The sequence below is a fragment of the Mastacembelus armatus genome, chromosome 3 (assembly GCF_900324485.2).
Source record: "Mastacembelus armatus chromosome 3, fMasArm1.2, whole genome shotgun sequence".
In the NCBI taxonomy this organism is placed as follows: Eukaryota; Metazoa; Chordata; class Actinopteri; order Synbranchiformes; family Mastacembelidae; genus Mastacembelus; species Mastacembelus armatus.
Genome location: NC_046635.1, coordinates 25,949,868 through 25,968,289, shown reverse-complemented (window position 1 = coordinate 25,968,289; position 18,422 = coordinate 25,949,868). Strand labels below are relative to the sequence as shown.

The 18,422-nt window shown below is 39.3% G+C and overlaps 1 long non-coding RNA gene across 1 annotated transcript; it reads left to right on the top strand.

The window, feature by feature from the left end:
* The first annotated feature begins 2 nt into the window (after positions 1-2).
* LOC113122631 (uncharacterized) lies at positions 3-17,008 on the top strand. Its single transcript, XR_003294883.2, has 3 exons — positions 3-259; positions 428-523; positions 14,052-17,008. It is a non-coding gene; the product is annotated as an uncharacterized LOC113122631 (long non-coding RNA).
* Positions 17,009-18,422: the final 1,414 nt, after the last annotated feature.

Below are 18,422 nucleotides of genomic sequence, written 5' to 3'. Positions count from 1 at the left end.
TGCATGCAGGCTGGTTTGAGCGCACGGATAAGCCGAGCTCTGGCGCCTACTGCCTAACACTTTCTTGGCCGCGGATGGTACTTTTCTCCCCTTTTTTTATTTACGCGGCCTGATTTAAATCGGTCACACGAGTCAGATGTGTCTCCCAACACTGCGCTCCGCTCTCCTCCCTGCGCGTGACCGGAGAGGCGCAAAATCCTCACCAAGCGATGTCCCTTTTATTGGCGCTGAACGGAATAAAATACTTTGTTCTTTACAGGTAAGCTCAGATCCTCCTGAGTTCGCATGTAAGTTGTTCATATAATCTTCGTTGCAGCGTTTTTCACGCAGTGTTTCACCTTGCAATGAGAAATAGTTTTTAGAGGAAAAGTTTTTGGACTCAACTGAGTTGGTAAAGTGGATAAAAATAATGTCCTGTATTTTTCAGGCAATCCTCAGGGTGGAACGCGTGTCTTCACGGTGGTGAAAACAAAGGATAAAGGCTTCTTGGAGAGGGAATGAAGAACAGGGGAGGGCAGTAAGGGTAAGTTGCCAAAGGCTGTCTTTCTCTCTCCTCCTGTCGTTTCCTGCGCCAGATGTGGTGCTGCTGCGCCTCGTCTTTCACGCTCATCAAAAGCCAGAGAAAGAGCTCTCTTCGTCGGTTTTGCCGAGGGAATCGGATCTCCTCATCCTTTCTCTCCGTGTCGTTTCTCGGGTGAAACGGAGAGTCCGTCAGTTCCTTCTCCGTTCACCGGGCTCGGTGGAAGGATTGGTGATTGGTGACTCTCCGCCGATCGAGGATGTTTTCGCCCTAATCTCACCGCGACTGTGTGCGCCGCTTCACCACTGCATGCTGTTAGATCCGCCCAAGCATCTGTCCGTCTTTCCATTGGCGCATCCATCAGTGTCACACACACACACACACACACACACAGCTGCCGCGCTCACATTCCTTGCGATACTACAACACACCCCCTCCCACCCCACACTGTACGCTCAAACATAACACTCACGCACAGGCAGACACACAGTACTGTCGCGCGCGCCCACGGGCGATAGAGACCTTTCGTCTCCATCTGACTGACACAGTCCACTTTCTTAAAAGCCCGTTAACGAGCGGGCTCCGTTTTCTTTGGCGTTTTCCTTCCTAAATAAGGTTATAAGTGTTTTCTCCTTCTCGCTCCAGCGTTTTATTCTCCTTCAGAACAGAAAATACACTTTGACACATGGGAATACTTTTATTTCCTCAAACTAAAATATTTTATGTCATGCTCAGCGGGTTATCGGTGATTCCCCCCCGGTTAAAAAATCTGTAACTCAGATTTAAATATAATCATGTCTATAAGAATGAAATGTTATACGGGACGTTGCGGTGAATTCTGCGAACAAGAGCAAATCTCATATTAATTTTTGGAAGTGAAATAGACGAAGTCGTTTCTTAACTTCTATACACCCTGTGAAAATCTAAAGTGTGTCTAAATTCTTTAGCATTTAATATATTTTGAACCTCAAATCTGGCAGAGTCCACTGCATTTCACTTCTTTATTTTAATCACTTTAATGAAATTGAATTGCACTCGATGTTTTTTTTTATTTCGTGCATGGCACTCGGAGGGACAACAGGTTACCTTTGCCCTTTTCTGAACATTAAACTTTACTATTGTTTGACAAATCCTGTCTGAATGTGTCCGGAACCGTCCCCACTGGATTCACTACAGAGGATATAGACGTACAGACACGACCCACTACACCCACTTTATAGAACTATGTCTGGAAGAGAGAGAGAGCGAGAGGGGGGGCTTTGATTTATACAGTTGCATGAATGCGAAACTCAGATGTCTCATCACAGAATAATTCGTTCTCCTCTTTAAAGTCGTAATGCTACAATTTAAAGCGTTAGACAGTTTCCCCTCTGATGTGCTCTACACGGATTTAGGTGGTGAAGATTTATACTAGTCTGGAGGTGAACTGGTTTTAGGTAGAAAAAACTTAAAGGTACGTGCTGTGCCAGATGTGTGTGTTCGGAGAGAGCGCATCCAAAATGCGCTTTTGTACAAATGTTCGTTTTTATCTCGAACTTGATGGTGAATCTAACTTTTAGGGCTTTAATTCTCTTCGACCATAGATGTGTAAAAAAAAGTCACTACGGCAAAGTATCCTAGAGTTGAGACTAATAAGTTAGTAGTGTGACCTAATACAAAGTCGGTAAATGGCTTGTGTCAGTGCCATATAACTTATGTGTTATGGCGATTATTTTCCACCTTTCATTATCATCACATACACATTCTGAGTGTGTGTGCGTGCGCGCGTGTGACTTAGGCCTATCCGTGTATTTCAAAATGTCCTAATGAAACAAAAACAACATAATAATAACAGTTTTAACCTCGACGCTGATTGTTTTGTGTGAGTGAGTGAGTGAGTGAGTGAGTGAGTGAGTGAGTGAGTGAGTGAGTGAGTGAGTGAGAGAGTGAGTGAGTGAGTGAGTGAGTGAGAGAGTGACAGAGATTGTCTCGCTGATCATTTATATCTGATTCACGGTTTAAATGCAGTTTACTTCCAACTTTGCAGACCCTTAAATCTTGTTGCATTGGACTTAAAATGCCAAGAAAAGGACCGAGCTGTAGTAGAGAAAGTCATTTTAAAAAACTAGCAGCTCCACGAGGTATCAAACTGTCTGGAGTCAGTTTGTAGTCAGGGACACTCGAGGTGTAATTCTGGGTCCGTTTGTGCAGTTTGCTTTCAGTCTGATGTCACCAATGGATTATACTGTCATCCACATTATGTTTTAGAAGTTTCCGATTAATTGTGACGAGAAGAAAACTTGGTATCTTTGAACTTTTTATGTTTGATGTGCACAACGCAGAACTGCGTCGCCTGTTTTAATTTACCTCTGCAATGAAAAAGGACAATGGCATTTTTTAAATAAACAAGATCAAATCATCATTATTTAATTCGTGTCTTGTCTCTGCCACACAAGAAAACCACTGCATTACCAAATAAATAACACGTCAAATCCATATATTGTTCATTCTGGCCAGTGGGCCTATATAATAAATATTACAGTATATCGCTGCTTTCCTGTCTGCTGCGTTTCCATGAGCTCACTGATATTAAAACTAATTTAATTTAACTCTCTTGTCTTTGATTGCAACTTTTCCCGTCGCGCTGATAGGCACACATTTACTTCTTCTCTCTAAAAATAATCTACATCATAGAGTGAAATAAAATTCCGGTGACATGAAACATTAAAATTCGCTGGAATTATAGGACGCGGGCTCTATAAAGGAAAGACTCGTACGGGAATATTATGACAAGCGCTTGGATAAACCATATTTGAGTGTTTGAGCCATAGGCTGGTTATAGAAAAAGGAATGAAGGTTATCAAAAATGACAATACAGAATTCACCAATTAAAAAGCAGAGCTTAAAGAAAGAGCACACATACATAGTAACTGTATGTCCGGACTCATACACCGATGACATTACCATCTCGTGTGTGTGCGTGTGAAACCTCTGTTTTACGCATATAGGTCAGTAATTTATGCCGGTGTTCCTTCCGGGTGGTGTGTGTGTGTGTGTGTGTGTGTGTGTGTGTGTGCGTGTGTGTGCGCGTGTGTGTGCGCGCGTGCGTGTGCGTGCATGTGTGTGTGGTAAAGGCGGGCTGCACTGAGGAAACCGGGACCTTGCCTCTGCTTTCTGCCGCTGCTGTCTTTACGCACAAGTCGGAACTCCAATACGTCTCTCCACGGACGCAGGGGACTGCATGGTATTGTTTAGGCTCGCACGCCGCAGGGGGTGAGTCCAAATTCGATCATGTTGTTTTGTTACTGACGTTGTGTAGTAATCAGCAGCCAACACTGAGTTGAAACTGACATAAGTTATGCAGAGACCCCATCTAAGCACTGGCAGCCACGCGCGCACACAGAAATATTTCATTTTAAAAGCTGATATTTTGAGGCAACATTCTTTTTATCATATTGGGGATCACGAGAAAAATCTCTTTAATTCACACATTCCGAATTGCAACTGGTAAATGCTCGTTTTAAAGTTCCAGTATCATAATCTTTCAGCTGCAGGAACTTTTTCACAGTCCAGATTCGACTTTGGTAAATGTCTGCCCCCTTCTCAAAACGCAAATAGATGTGTTCTGTTGAGTAGAAACAGTAGAACGTTTAGACCACAACGAATGTGACTTATCTCCGAGTTCCACAATATCTGCGATTTAGTCTTCTTCCTTTTCTTGTTCTTCTTATTGTTCTTCTCCTTTTACGACGATCACTTTGGCATGGAATACAGCGTGGCGCACCGGCTTCACGGCACAGTGGTTTCTAGTAGAGTGGATAAAGAGCAGGGGGAGGGACAATTGGCAGAGCAGCTTGGAACAAAACGCAGGAAATGAAAAAAGAAAGGAATAGTATGATATACTGTACATCCACTAAACCCCAAGCTGTGTCACTGGCACTGAATCTTTTTATCTGGTCTCAGCATCACTGAACATTTCAGGACAGTGACTGATAAATAAACTTTGTGCTATATATTTTGTGAGAACAATACATTTACTAGCAACAAGTGTCGCTCTCATAGTATCAAGAAAAAGACCACGTGAGTCAAAAAGAATGTTGCACAAAGTAGATTTGTTATAAAAAAAGGATAAACTGAAGTGCACAAGACCCCTTAGTTTTAACACCTCATCTATCCTCTCAGAAATCTGACTTTTTGTGCCCTGTTTTTGCTTTTCTTCTCTTAGCTTTAGGCTGTGCCTGTGGCTGTTGGTCAAACTCTCCTGCCATCCTCACCTTAATGTCAGATAGACTAGTTTATTCTGTAGTCTTAATATCAATATCTGAATAACCTCCGAACCTCATCTTGCCTAAGACAGACCACTGGTTGTAGTATTCACCAAAAAAGAAAAGGCATTATTTGTATGAAAAAGAAAAAAGAGGCCAGGGTTAGATTCTCCTCAAACAACTTTAAAAGTTCCAAACTCCCACTAAAAACAAGACAATGCATTGACAAGAGGAGCTGAAAAAGATAGAGTGGATGCTCTCTCTCTTTCTCTCTCTCTTCCCCTCCCTCCCCAGTGTCCTCCCTCCCTCCTGCCTTGTTGGGTGTGCTGCGGAGCTAGCAGGGTTGAGAGGGCAAGTGCTGACCAGCCCTCTTTCTTTCTCTGTCTGCTGTTACTAGGTCACTACACACACACACACACACACACACACACACACACACACACACACATTCATACACCTCTCCTTGCGGTCAGTGTTGCCACCAGGGAGAGGGGTAATTTAAGCCCTCCTTGATGCAGCCTATTCATCACTGTCCCATAGTCCGCATTTCAAAATTAAAGTCTGATCTACAAAGTTAGAATGAAATGACATAAAAATTGGCAGAGGTCACCGTGGGTGGGGTCAGTAAAAAAACAAAGCTAGAGCTCTGCTGGGTTGGTTATATGTGCTATTTTTAAGATCTTTCTCTGAATTTTGTATTTCAGTGATTAAGATTTTTGCTTTTAGGGGAAAAGGTCACATTAGTTGGGAGTCCTGGTTGGTCGTTGCCAGTAAAGGTCTAGGGAGGGTCAGTAGCCCTAATAATAGCTTATAGCCTGAATCAGCAGCTACAGATCAATGTGTATTTTATTGAAATATTACAAATAAACATAATTGCAATTATGTGATATTATAAATCGACACATCTGCTAATGTTCTGTTTTAAATGTGATTAAAAACACATAAATGAAGACTCATCATTCACGGTTGATCTCTATTGCCATAATAAAATCATAACACACTGCCCTGCTTGCATCATTGTCTTAATATAATGAAAATGCTGCAAGCAACATTACAAAATAAAATGTCAGTAGAAGTCAGGTTTAAGATATGTTTAAACAAAGTCAATTATTACAGTTTATCCTTGTTTCATTGAAAATGGCTCTATGTTTTCATTGGTTGGTGTCCAATAGTCCTCACTTCAGTATATGTAAAACAATCATTTCAAAATGGACCTATTTTTTCATCTTCTGACCTTGTTAAAATCCAGTATAGAAAACTGAGCTTGCACATTTGATAAATGAGACAAAGTACTGAAATGACTACATTACACCACACAAAGCTCTGCACCTCAATTCTTATGAAAGCTAAATTCATATAAAACATCAATAAGTGTGATTGAGCTCTTTGTGCTTTTTTCCCGGAGTCTGCAGGACTCCAGATAAAAGAAAACATTGAGGGGGTTGAAGATGCAGTGAGTGGAGCGTCTTTAGCTTGCTTCATCCTGATCATTACATCAGGCGGAAGGGAATGTTAAGAATTGAGTAAATTATTGGCCATGCCTAATTGTAAATTATAGGTTTTGATGATATCCGAATACACACTTATGACCCATGAGATAGCTCTTTAGGTCTTATGATGAACAACAAGAATGAGGATTGTCTTATAGCATGATTTGATTGGCAAAACTGATGTATATGCCCCCTCCTGCAGGGTGATGATTAAACCAAATAAGGTTAATTTTATGTAAAATATTTTACATAAACCAAATACAATAGCGGATCAGTCATGATAAGAACTTGGTAAATGTGTTTTTATCTTTAAAACACACAATTTAGTGTGTTTTTACTTGTGCAGCAAGTCATAAACAGTTAAGTAAATTCAAAAGCTCAGATATTTTTAGAAGGAGTAGGTATTTCTGAGGAAATGTTTGTGCCTAATGTCTGATGCACGTCTGATGAGTTACACTGTTTATCAGCGTACAGTGTGATGGCGCACTGCTGAGTGAGTCACTGCTTCCTTCTCACTGTGTACGTGTGTGTGTTTAGTGTGCATGTGTGTGCGGAAACCACTCTGACAGCTGCAGCTCATTACAGGCACTATTACTGATGGGGACTGCTGGGGGAAATTCCTTCTTCCACAGAGCAAACCACCCTATGTACCACACACACACACACACACACACACACAGGTCCTGCTTCTTCATAAACTACAGTCACAACATCTGTATATGAAACAAAAATGAAATAGAAACATTTACTAAACATTTACTGTTGAGTGAAAAATGAAGAAAAAGGTAGCTACCTTCTATAAAAGGAGAGGAAACATTACATCCTTCATGTTCCTGGAGAATGAAAGACATATATTACCTATGCATGAAGTATACTCTTCTACATGCAGTACACAGTAAGGTCTCTAAGTGTGTGTGTTTGCACATGCACGTAAAAACACAGCCACAGACACGTACACACAGCCACAGGGTAAGCAAACTTAAGAGGAGATGAGATCACCGGAGCACTCTAAGCCTAGCTACACTGGCAAACAGCAGTGTCTCTCGCTCTCTCTATCTCTCTCTCTCTCTCTCTCTCTCTCTCTCTCTCTCTCACACACACACACACACACACACACACAGCCACAGACTATACAGTGTCCAGTGACGTTAATGAGAGGGCTGAAAGCCAGACACACATGTGCTAGAGTCATTAGGGAAGACTTCATAGCTACACTTCAGGCCACTACACTCCATTACTGTACTTCATTGGTTTCTCTGCTTGAAAATAGTGGTTTCTCAAAGTCAGGTTCAGGGACCACCAGGGCTCCTTTGAGAGCCCTAGGGTGTTCCTCTTTAAATAAAAAAAGACCAGTTACCTGTTTTTCTTTATCTTATTTATTTGAGGCAATATGTGGCAAGAATACAGGGATCACTCTTTTTACCTTTTATAGTCTCCAATTGCATGACTTCACCTTTGAGACATACTGAATCTTTTATAGTAGCCTTCACATGCAAAAATGTTGACATAGCACTGTTCATTTATTATTATCAATTAGTTTTCCTATTATATGTGTGCGTGCAGAAGTAGTTCTTTAAAATGGCTGAGAATATTCTGAAGTCAGCTGTAGTTTTTTTTTAGCAGACTTTTCTCAAACAAGTATTTATTGGATTTATTGAGGTTATTTTCAGCTATGGATTAATAAGGATTTTGAATGCTACAACAGTGTATTTGCAACTAGGTAAATATAAAAAGTACAGTACTTGTATTTATTATATTTGGAAACTTTTTAAACAGTGCATCAGTGCAACTCAGTGAGTTGTAAATCATGTTTTGGATAACAGTGGAGCCCTGTTGTACGGGGAAATAAGCTAGATTGAGCTTTGGCTACACAGGCAATACTTGTTATGAGGATTAGGTCATTATTGATTTTGGTGTTTTCATGGGATTTGTCAACAATAAGTAGAACCACACACTTTTCTTTCCACACATCAACATCATCAAAGTGAAAAGCATTTATTAGGCACTTAATCAAATCAAATATATCTGTGTTTAATTTCATATAAATGCAAATTTGAAATTGTCACTGGTTTTGACAGGTTTTATAGCATGACAGTAAATGAGCATATTATCAGCATAAAACCAAAACTGGACCAATTGCAATTGTAACAAATGAGTGTAAAAGCCTTCCTTGTTTAAACCCACCACTCACTTCTAGGAGAAAAGGAAGACAGGAGAGAGAAAGAGATAGAAAGAGTATTATTTCATGCAAATGAAAAAAGACAATCAGATTACGCAGAAGGGATGCGGTTGTGTATTTTAAAAAGAAAATCTGGGGAGACACAAGGAAGCCGGAAGGGTGGTGCAGTCTTACTGACATATGTGGCTTTAAAACATTTACCTACAGGCAGTAATAGGAGGGAAAAAATCATCTGATGCTGCTCCTGCCTGCAGATATTAGTGCAGCAGCATTTAATTCCAAAATTCTCTTTCTATAACGAGTGTTTCATTTTATTTTCATCTATATTCCTGAACTAGTTTACTTTTAAAATGTTCACATTTTTTTCAAAACAGTCAGCAGCCTCTATTCCAATCAGTTCAAGTTAAAGTTTACTGTAGTTCATTTAGCACCACAAATGCCTTTTTTATTAATAGAGAATATTGTATGAACTACACTATGTGAGTGTGTGCTTATCTGGGGTTCTGACAAATATAACCTCTCAGAGTAACAAACAAAACTTTTTGGCTTTTCGTGTATGTGCACCCTTCAGGCCACAACAATGCACAGCACACTAACAGGATTGTGCTGGCCTGGAAGGAAAGTATCTTATCTTTCATCCTTTCAGAATATGAAGCTGTAGGCTAAATAAAGATGGTAAGTCAAGACATTTTTAATGTTGTGATAATTGTGTTGATGCTTGGATAAAAACTAAACAAAATATACCATCTTGCATATATGTTGTATCATGACAGCTGCAGAAATAAGAAATGACCTGGGGATGACATGTATTTAAATCAATATGCAAAACAATTAGTAAAACTAACGGGTACTAAAAGTTGTCTTAAGTATGAATCAAACCACAGCAGGTATTCTCATCAAACTCTGCAGGACAGTGGTGATAGTATTCACAAGCTGGCAGGCTAACGAGCAGTGAATCTACTGTCTTACTTTCCAGAGGTGTAGACTGGCCTTAAGGTCTTAGCTTGAGAACCCTCTAAAAGGAAACTCTCATTGCACAGGAAAAGTGTGATGGCGCAAAACTACAGGAAGTACAATAGGTCAAGGTTTAACTGGTAGAGCTGTAAGCTTTGGTGGTTGTTTATAGCTGATAGTTAGAATAATCTATAGTTTTTCTTTTAGAGCTGGCACACTCAGAGCCTAACTTGTAATGCCAAATTTGAGAACCAAAACCAACACCAGATTATTTATTGCATCTTCTACTTGCCAGGTTAAGAAAACACTTTGACATCACTGTTCCTGGTCTCTTCCCCCTTTCCCATTAGCCATAGTCTATGCTTGCGTACTTGCATGGCTGCAAATATAGCGGTAACTGGCAGAGTCCAAGAGGGATTTTATCAAAAGATGACATTTGACAAATTTCCATACAGGATTAACATAATAAAACAGTTGGCTCAGGCAGCAGTTCTTTATGCTTGTGATGTTACAATACAGTGCTAACAAATGGTTTCTGTATGAAAGGTTCTGATGGATCAGGTGAAACATTAACCACCTCTCATATTAGCTCTTCTAGCTTGCTACCATTAGCACCTTAGTCTATTATGATATTGCTGGCAATATAAAAACATAGCACTGGGTTATAGAAACACTCAGGAGTCAAATACTGTATATTTCAGGATGTATGGCAAGTTTGTGGGAGCCACTCCACACTGAGAGCTTCAGTGGATACAAATCAAGGGCCGATACTCTTGTCACGTCAGCCTAAAGCCACTTCAGCTGCACCCGGTGTTTATCTTACCGTGACATTCTCCCTGCTGTTATGCCGAAGCCTCCCTCCTCCACCCACTTCCACCCCACCACTACCCTGTAAAAGATACCTGCTAAATGGAAGGAAAGACCGATGAATGTAATGGTGGTAAAGAGATACAGAAAGTGAAGTAGAGGAAGAGAGAGAGAAAATGAGAAGACATTTGTCCTCTGTGACAATGTAGATGTAGTCTTGTTTATGAGAGACCCTGATGTGACACATGGGACATCTGATTCTGTATATGCATGTTAACCTGTTCCACTGTTACAAAACAAGCTAAGTGTCAAAAAAGTGTAGCATGTGTGCACAGTAGGAGTGTCCTTTTACAGTTGTGAGGGTTAGGTTAGAGTATTAAATTACTATAATAGGATTGGATATAATACAACAATTTTAGGGTCATCATAAGTATTTATAATCGGGGTCCCAAAAAGTCTGTCCATGACCAATGCAATATGCACATGTAGACATTATCTGCAAAAATATTCACTGCCAATAAAGCTACAAGGGAAACATATGTCAGTTAAAATGAGGCTTTAGACCCCCTCCCCACCCTAACACAAATTCACATTGACCTCACATTGAACTAACATCCATATCCTTGTCCACAGCTCTGCACACATAGTAGATAGGTTACTGTGTTAAATGCAGGCACCCGGGTTACAGTGGCCACACTTTCTCCCTTACAAACTAGCGGTCAGGTGCCCTGGGGCCCCACAAAGATGGTAGCTAACTTGACATCCATGTTGGAACCACGTCTGTTCCATGCCTGTTTGAATTAGGGTTTCACTGCTGGGCTAAAACGGTTGACAATCCCCTACCTCAGGGGAGGTGAGAGGAGAGGTCAATATGCTCAAATGATTTTCTACTTCTGCAGACAGCGAGTAGTTCTAGCTTTAGGATATTTAGTGACATGGAAGATTGTTTCCTGCTGTAATTTTCTTGATGTGTCCCCTGCACATCAAACACTGAAATGTGGATTTTCATCGATGATCGTGATGACTGATGGTTGAGGAAACAGGACACAGCGTCCTTGACAGTAAACAGATACTGACCAGCCGATTACCATGTACAGACCTCTGAAGTTTCAGGATCTCACAGGGATGTTCTGTGGTGAGTCTCTGTGTGTGTACTCTAAAGGAGTTTGTGAAGCTTTTCCCTCTGAAGTGTCAACCTCCCACAGAGAGGATCAAGTACTAAGCTGAGGACTCAGAGGCTCAATGCCTGGTGTGTATTTGTGTGTGTGTGTCTGTGCATCCAGCAGCCAACAGTTGTGGTTTTAGGGATTGAGGAAGTGATATATCCTTTTATCTGTTACTGTGGATGACCACAGGCTTGACCGGAGTCAGCCGAGCAAGGCAAAATCTCCACGCTCAAAGGATGGATCTGTGTGTGTGTGTGTGTGTGTGTGTGTGTGTGTGTGTGTGTGTGTGTGTATGTATGTACAGAGGTGCATCAGAGAGTAGAGCTCTTCTCCTGGGGGTTAAGCACGGAGTTGAAAGGTCAAACACACAAATGGTGGAGGGGGGAATGGGTGGGGTGAGTGAGCAGCCTGGCAAGCAGAATAGTCCTCTTATACACAGAGAAACACACAGGTCAATTATTGTGTGTGTGTGCGTGTGTGTGAGGCAAATGAAAACAGATTTAAAAGAACATAGACAAATTAAATCATAACCAGGCCAAACGTGAGTATATCTAACTTTAAGCTACTTTCACATAAGAGATCCTTTAAACTTTCTCTTTTCTTCTGTGTGATCTGTACAACAGTTTATAATAAGGCCTGTAACTCAAAAAGTGTATTTCAGAGTGGCAGCAATCAGTGTTTTTCAGTTAAGACAAAGGAAGATAGAAGTAAAATCAAAGGTGGGGCAGATCATTTATTTTTCTGAATGTGCTTTGTTATTAATCATATTTAGATCAACTTTGTTATGTTAAAGATTCTAACCTTTTGGATTTTAAGAGGTTTGGGCAATAATACCACAATTATGCTGATTGTAATTTTACAGAATTCTGCTTTGCTGACCAAATGAAGCCAACAAATGACAGTAATAATTATATATGTTTTGATTAAATATTAAATAAATTGTTTCTGATAATTCAGTCAAGATAATGACAGGGTCTGCGGGATTATGTGAGAATCCCAATAATGTGCAGTGTAAATGGTTCGCCTCTCCTCCATTTCTAGGTGAGGTCTTTCATATTGTCTCTGCACACCAAATTTCAAAAGGTGAACCAATTATAACTTTTAAAAACTGCAAAAAATATGAATAACATCTGCTTCTCAAGTTAGGCTGGAGAGTTTTGAGAGAAATCTGTGTTACTGTGTGTGTCCCTGGTGGTTTGGTCTTGCAGGACACATGATGTGCCAGAGACAACTGTCCAGATGTGCTTTGTAAACAAGACACAATTTTTTTTTTTTTTTTTTTTGGAAACAGCGGACCTGTTTGCCCAATTACAGATGGTTGTAAAGGTTGTAAAACATGCCAGCACTGCTGGTTACCTGTGTGGAACACAGAAAGGCTATGGGTGATACTCTCATCAGTTGAACCAGAGGCCTGTACTTGAGAGAAAGAGAGAGAGAGACTGCCAATGAGTCAGTAGAGAAATAATAAACAGATGTTCATGTAGAACATTTTTGATTTTGTTATTTCCTGCTTCAGTAATCATCTCATGACCCCTTACAGGCATGTTATGACCACGGACAGTATATGGCTCTTAACCCTCTGGTTGGGAACCTGTGGGCTAAGTTACAAAAGAAAAACACATCAAAGCATGTGTCTTGACACAGAGTGGCACTGAACCAATAGCTGGTTTTGACATTTTTACACTGTGTGGTGTTCAGGCCCAATTCAGCCAATTTTAATTTTTCCTGAAATAAACTGTAAAATTTGTTAATTATAATGAAATTCTATTTCCTTATCCTATTTTGCCTAAAAACATGTAATACAACAAATCACTCAAATTCCTTATACTGACTGGGGCACTTTAAGAGGTTTTAATTCAATTTTGTAATTACTGCACCTGGCTAGTTGATTTTTTTCACTGCCATTTCTAAAGTTACGCATCTTACCATAGACACCGAAAGAGACATACATATCCAATTGTTGGGCAGTGTTGGTCTTCATGCAAGGACAACTCTGATGATAGTTTTGCATTAGTGGCCTGGGATAAGAACACCTCCTCAGACATGCACATCTCAGAAATGGAGTGATCAGGTCCAGGAGCACACAGAGATAAGATTACTACATAGGGGTTAGTCATCATGTCTGATAATTGGCCAGGATGTGGGCAGCTGAGAAAAGTTACATGTTGCACAACGAATAGTGGTCAAGTGAGTAGTTACTGTATTAGCTATTTGTATGAGTACACATTTAAACTATTAAATCTCTGTCTTTCTCTTCATACCTCTGTCTCTTCATATCATTTCTCACTATATAAAATATGCTAAGCTCATACTGTTGACCTACGCGTAGCGACAGAAGCATGACTTTCATTTTTACATTGGATGACAAGAGCCCACTGTGCAGGAAAATAAGAATGTACTGTTGATGTGATTTTACTGCTTCTACTGTATTATACTGTAGTTTTTAGTGTTGTAACGTGAGGCAGTGCAGGGGACTGAGCTACCTGACAACGCAGGGAGAAATGTGTTAAAAATGTGAAATATGAAATGTGTTAAAAGCCAAACCATGTTTGTCGTCATGTTTTCACAGCTACAATCTAAACTACAACATGACCCATTGCTTCTGCAAAGACAAGAGGACGACTCACATTGGTACTTCATGGTCACAGTCTCATCTATCGCTCTCTCTGCTTCTTTTTCTTTGTTTTGCAGGATGGTGCAGAGATTTGCAAGGTCATTCTTTGTGATCCGTTGCTTTTGACCTGAACTTGAGACACCGATCTAAACGGGTATGAGAGACCATATGCACACACACATACTTAAGCGTAAAGATACATCTGTCCTCTGTTTAAGGAGCGAACACATCAGTCTTGGCTAACTAAAAGCTCTCACCTCTTCTTCCTCGTTCTCTCCTCTTGTCCTGATCATTCCTCACAGCGTGACTCACTCACTCACTCACACACCTCTCTCCATGTAAGCCATCTCTCTCTGTTCATCAGTTTGACCGACACATATATGAAAATCTTCACATTCACACACAGACCAACTCCCAATCACACATCAGCTCACCCAAGGTGTATACACACACACAATACACAACACATCAGTTATATCTTTTGGGCTGAAGAACACAGGGGTTGTGGGCAGTGGGAGGGTTTGACAGGAGAGAAAAGGAAGTACACAGGAAGTACATTAGTTATCACTCCCATGTCTTCTCCACCTTTTCACTTCTTATCACCACCCGACGTCTCAGAGCCCAGCCAAGCTGCATCTCCTTCTCATCCCACCCCTTTCCTTTTCTCTTTCTGTCTCTCTCTTTCTCTCACACACGCCTCTAAAAATGACTTCCGTGCTCCACTTTAGTGTCGGGCCCAGAGATCTAAATGACACTTGGCAAGTCACAGAAGCCGCAAGACAACCGGATGAAATATTTAAATGAAAGACGGCAGGGGTAGAGGAGGTGAAGAAAGGAAGGGGGAAAAGAGGTTAAAAAAAAAGGGAATACAGGACAGAGGACTATGAAAGGATAGAGTGACGACATTTAGTTGGTGTGCAGGTTGTAAATGATTTTTTTTTTTTTTGACAAAAGAAGCCCATGTGACAGGAAATGCAGATGAGTTGGTGTTCCCCATGAAATAACCTGAAGACACACTGTATATACCAATATAGCCATAGATTACACCACTTTATCTTACTATGTGTCAAAATACTTTCAGTAGTGTGCCACTTCAGCTGCCTAGTGAAGGGCTATGAATCTAAAACAACCAAATGCAGTGTAACTTTATTATGGTGATTATATTACTTCAAAATTTGGTTCCATCTAACTTTTTTAGCAACCACACTAAAAGTCTGCAGCTATTTTAAGAATGTACTAAATGCTAATTCCTATGAAAACATGGTCAATGACATGCAAACACACTGATCTTTTCTTTAGACATGTTTAATACAGTCATAATTTTAATTTAATATGCTAGAACACTTAATAGCACTAAATTTGTTTAATAGCACTTAACAAAAAGTACAGCTGAGGCTGATGGGAATGTCATATATTTTGCAACTATTTGATCATAAACAAGACTTGATGATGGTGCTACAGGAAAATTCTGTCTGTTCCAATTTATTGCCAGTGTCTGTACCAAAATTAATGAGTCCATCCAAAATCTGTTGACATCACTCAAAACCACAAATATCAACGTCACAGTGGCACTGGATGAAAAGACAGGAGATCATCAACGTGATTAAGCGTCATTGTCTGGGAACCATAAATGCCATGTGCAAAATTTGGTGCGAATCTGTCCAGTAGATGTTGAGATATTTTGCGAGGTGAAAAGGATGGAGATCATTAGAATTTACCCTCTGATCTATGGGTATCAATATCTGTTACAAATATATGTTGAGACAGTTTAACCTTTTAGAGAAGAAAAAGTAAATTAGATAAAGTAAAAATAAAAATAAAAAATATGGAAATAAATTTTACAGTTAAAAAATATGTCAACCCCATTGAGGCACTTGGGTATCAGTAATTCTTCCTCTGGGGACAATAAATGTCTGCACAAAATTTCATGGCATTCGATGCAATACTTAAGATATTTCAGTCTGTGATTGCTCAACAGACTGATGCTGTGATCCATAGTAGCCTGCTACTCACATTGCTAAAGACACTCATTCTTATGAAATAGTTCTGACAACTTATTAACATTTGTGAAGGGTTAATTTTATCTTTGTGAATTATCTCTGTCTCCACAGGGATTCTATTATGTTTCAACTGCAAAGCCAATCAGCAGTCACTATACTTAGAGACTGGTACCTGAATAATGTTTAGCCTTTAATCATGTTGTGCCAGTGCTCTGTTGCTGGAAAAAAATGAACCACAATCACAGGTTTTAAAACTTCAAAACTGTTCACGTTTTTTGCTGTAACTCAATTTTTATCATGTGGGAAGTTCGGGTTTCTAGCTAAATAATTACTGAGAATTTTAGGGATGTGGTGATAATTCTATAATGCTCCTAATGGAGTTTGTGTCTGCTCCTAACTTGCACACTGGTGCAGACAAAAAAATGATGACAGTGATGAAATCCTGAGCTCAGACAAAAACAGTCAAGAGCCAAGAAAACCAACAAACTAGAAGAAAGCCAAAAAGGAGAATAGTGTAACAGAAACAGAAGAAAACCAGACCAAGGCCAGAAACCAAAGATTTGTTGAAGGCTTTTTTATTTTTTAAAGTTTTAAATGTTTTATTTCATTTTTTAATTTAAAATGTTCAGCTGTGTACTAAAATAACTCATAACATTGAATTTTATCACCTGTGGCACACTCCAGATTAATCATACAAAATACTAATCATTAATAATTAGTATTAACAGGTTCTAGCAACAAATTTAAAGATGAGCTTGGTATTATTACAGGTTTAGTAAATTTGGAGTGCCTGGGATCTTGATGAGTAAAGTGTGTGTGAGTGAGTGTGTGTGCGTGTGTGTTTTATTGTACATGTGTGAAATATCATTTATTCCTATTCATACTGCGGTTCTGACTTACATGGTTTCCATCACTAACTTCTGCTGGTCATCAGGCTTGTCTGTCAAAGAAGTGAAGGAGTTCATTAGCTTGTGTAGAAACAAACTTAAATTTGAAATGAAAGTAAATAAAAGTTCACTGTGTCCTGTAATGTTTAAATTATTGGGGAACAAAGTCAAATAAAAATAAAGATTTGATATAAAAAGTGTGTGAGATGTCCTTTGTATTTTAAATTCAGCTCTGTACATTGTAGTTCCTTTCTATTGGATATAGAAAAGTTTTCAGTGGTTTCAGAGACAAAAGCACCACAGTGATCACACACTTGCAAAATGACAAGTTAAATAAATCGTAGAAAGTAAATAACAGAAAAAATGTATAGCACATGTTGGCATCACAAAACACTAATAATAGTAGGTTTAAGTCCAGCGTCACGGCTCGTTCAGCAAGGAGATATGTGCACAAGCAAACTGGAGAAAAAAAGGAAGCATGTATGTTTTACATTCATACAGTTTCACGTTATTGTGGCAAAGAGAGAGAGGAAATTCCCATTCATCACTATTCTCCAGAACAAATTCTACATGCGGCAATGAAAATGCTAACATATTGCCATCCAGTAGTTCAGAGTAAAGTATTACTTCAAATAAACATTCTGTTTCCCAGTGCTGGGCTTTGTGAATAAATGGAACGGAGAAGGAACAGAGGGGTTTTCTCCTGTGCTGATTGGGTGCAGATGTGAGCTGCAGTCTGGGTTTGGTTAAAGTCCTGCTGCCAGGAATATTCGCTACAATTCAATAAATAGAGCTGTTAGGAGCGAGGCATTTCCTTGTCACCATGTCAAGGTTTCAGAGTGGATGTTTCACATTGGGTGTTTTTATTCTGCTCACAGTGTATCGAATGCTTAGCCTATAAACTCAGCTCAATATATATATATATATATATATATATATATATATACACATAATATATTGAAGATTGCTGGTATTAAAAATACAAAGGCAGAGGCAGATTTAATGTGATATATATGTATATGCAGTACAGTACATTTAGCCAAACATGCAGAATTTAAAGGCATGCTGTGTACAACATGACACTACCATATTTTGCATTTTAACATCAAGAATACATTTTTTAGATTTTTTAGATATATTTTTATTTAATCCCAATTCATTTCTTGATATGTTAATGGTTTTGGCCATTTTACCTACAAACCTACAAAATAAAACATTTACTTGGATTGCCTGTATTTTATTAATTAACAGTATATTGTGTTTTATGTGATTTATCTATTTTGGCATCATGCAAAGCAAAAAGGAGTGTGTTAAAGTGATAGGAATCAATTCCTGCAACTGCAAAACAGATTAAAAAATTCCCCAAGATACATATTGTGAATTTTTATGATGCCAGCACCTTTTCAAACCTTAAACCCTATATAGTGACTTGTATATTCAAAATGGAACTATGTCTAACATGAATGTTGTGTATTTCCAAAGTGTTTTTGGATGTAATTTGCAATTTTTCTCACTATAAAGTCATGGTGTGAAAATAAGGAAGCTTAACTTCTCTAAAATT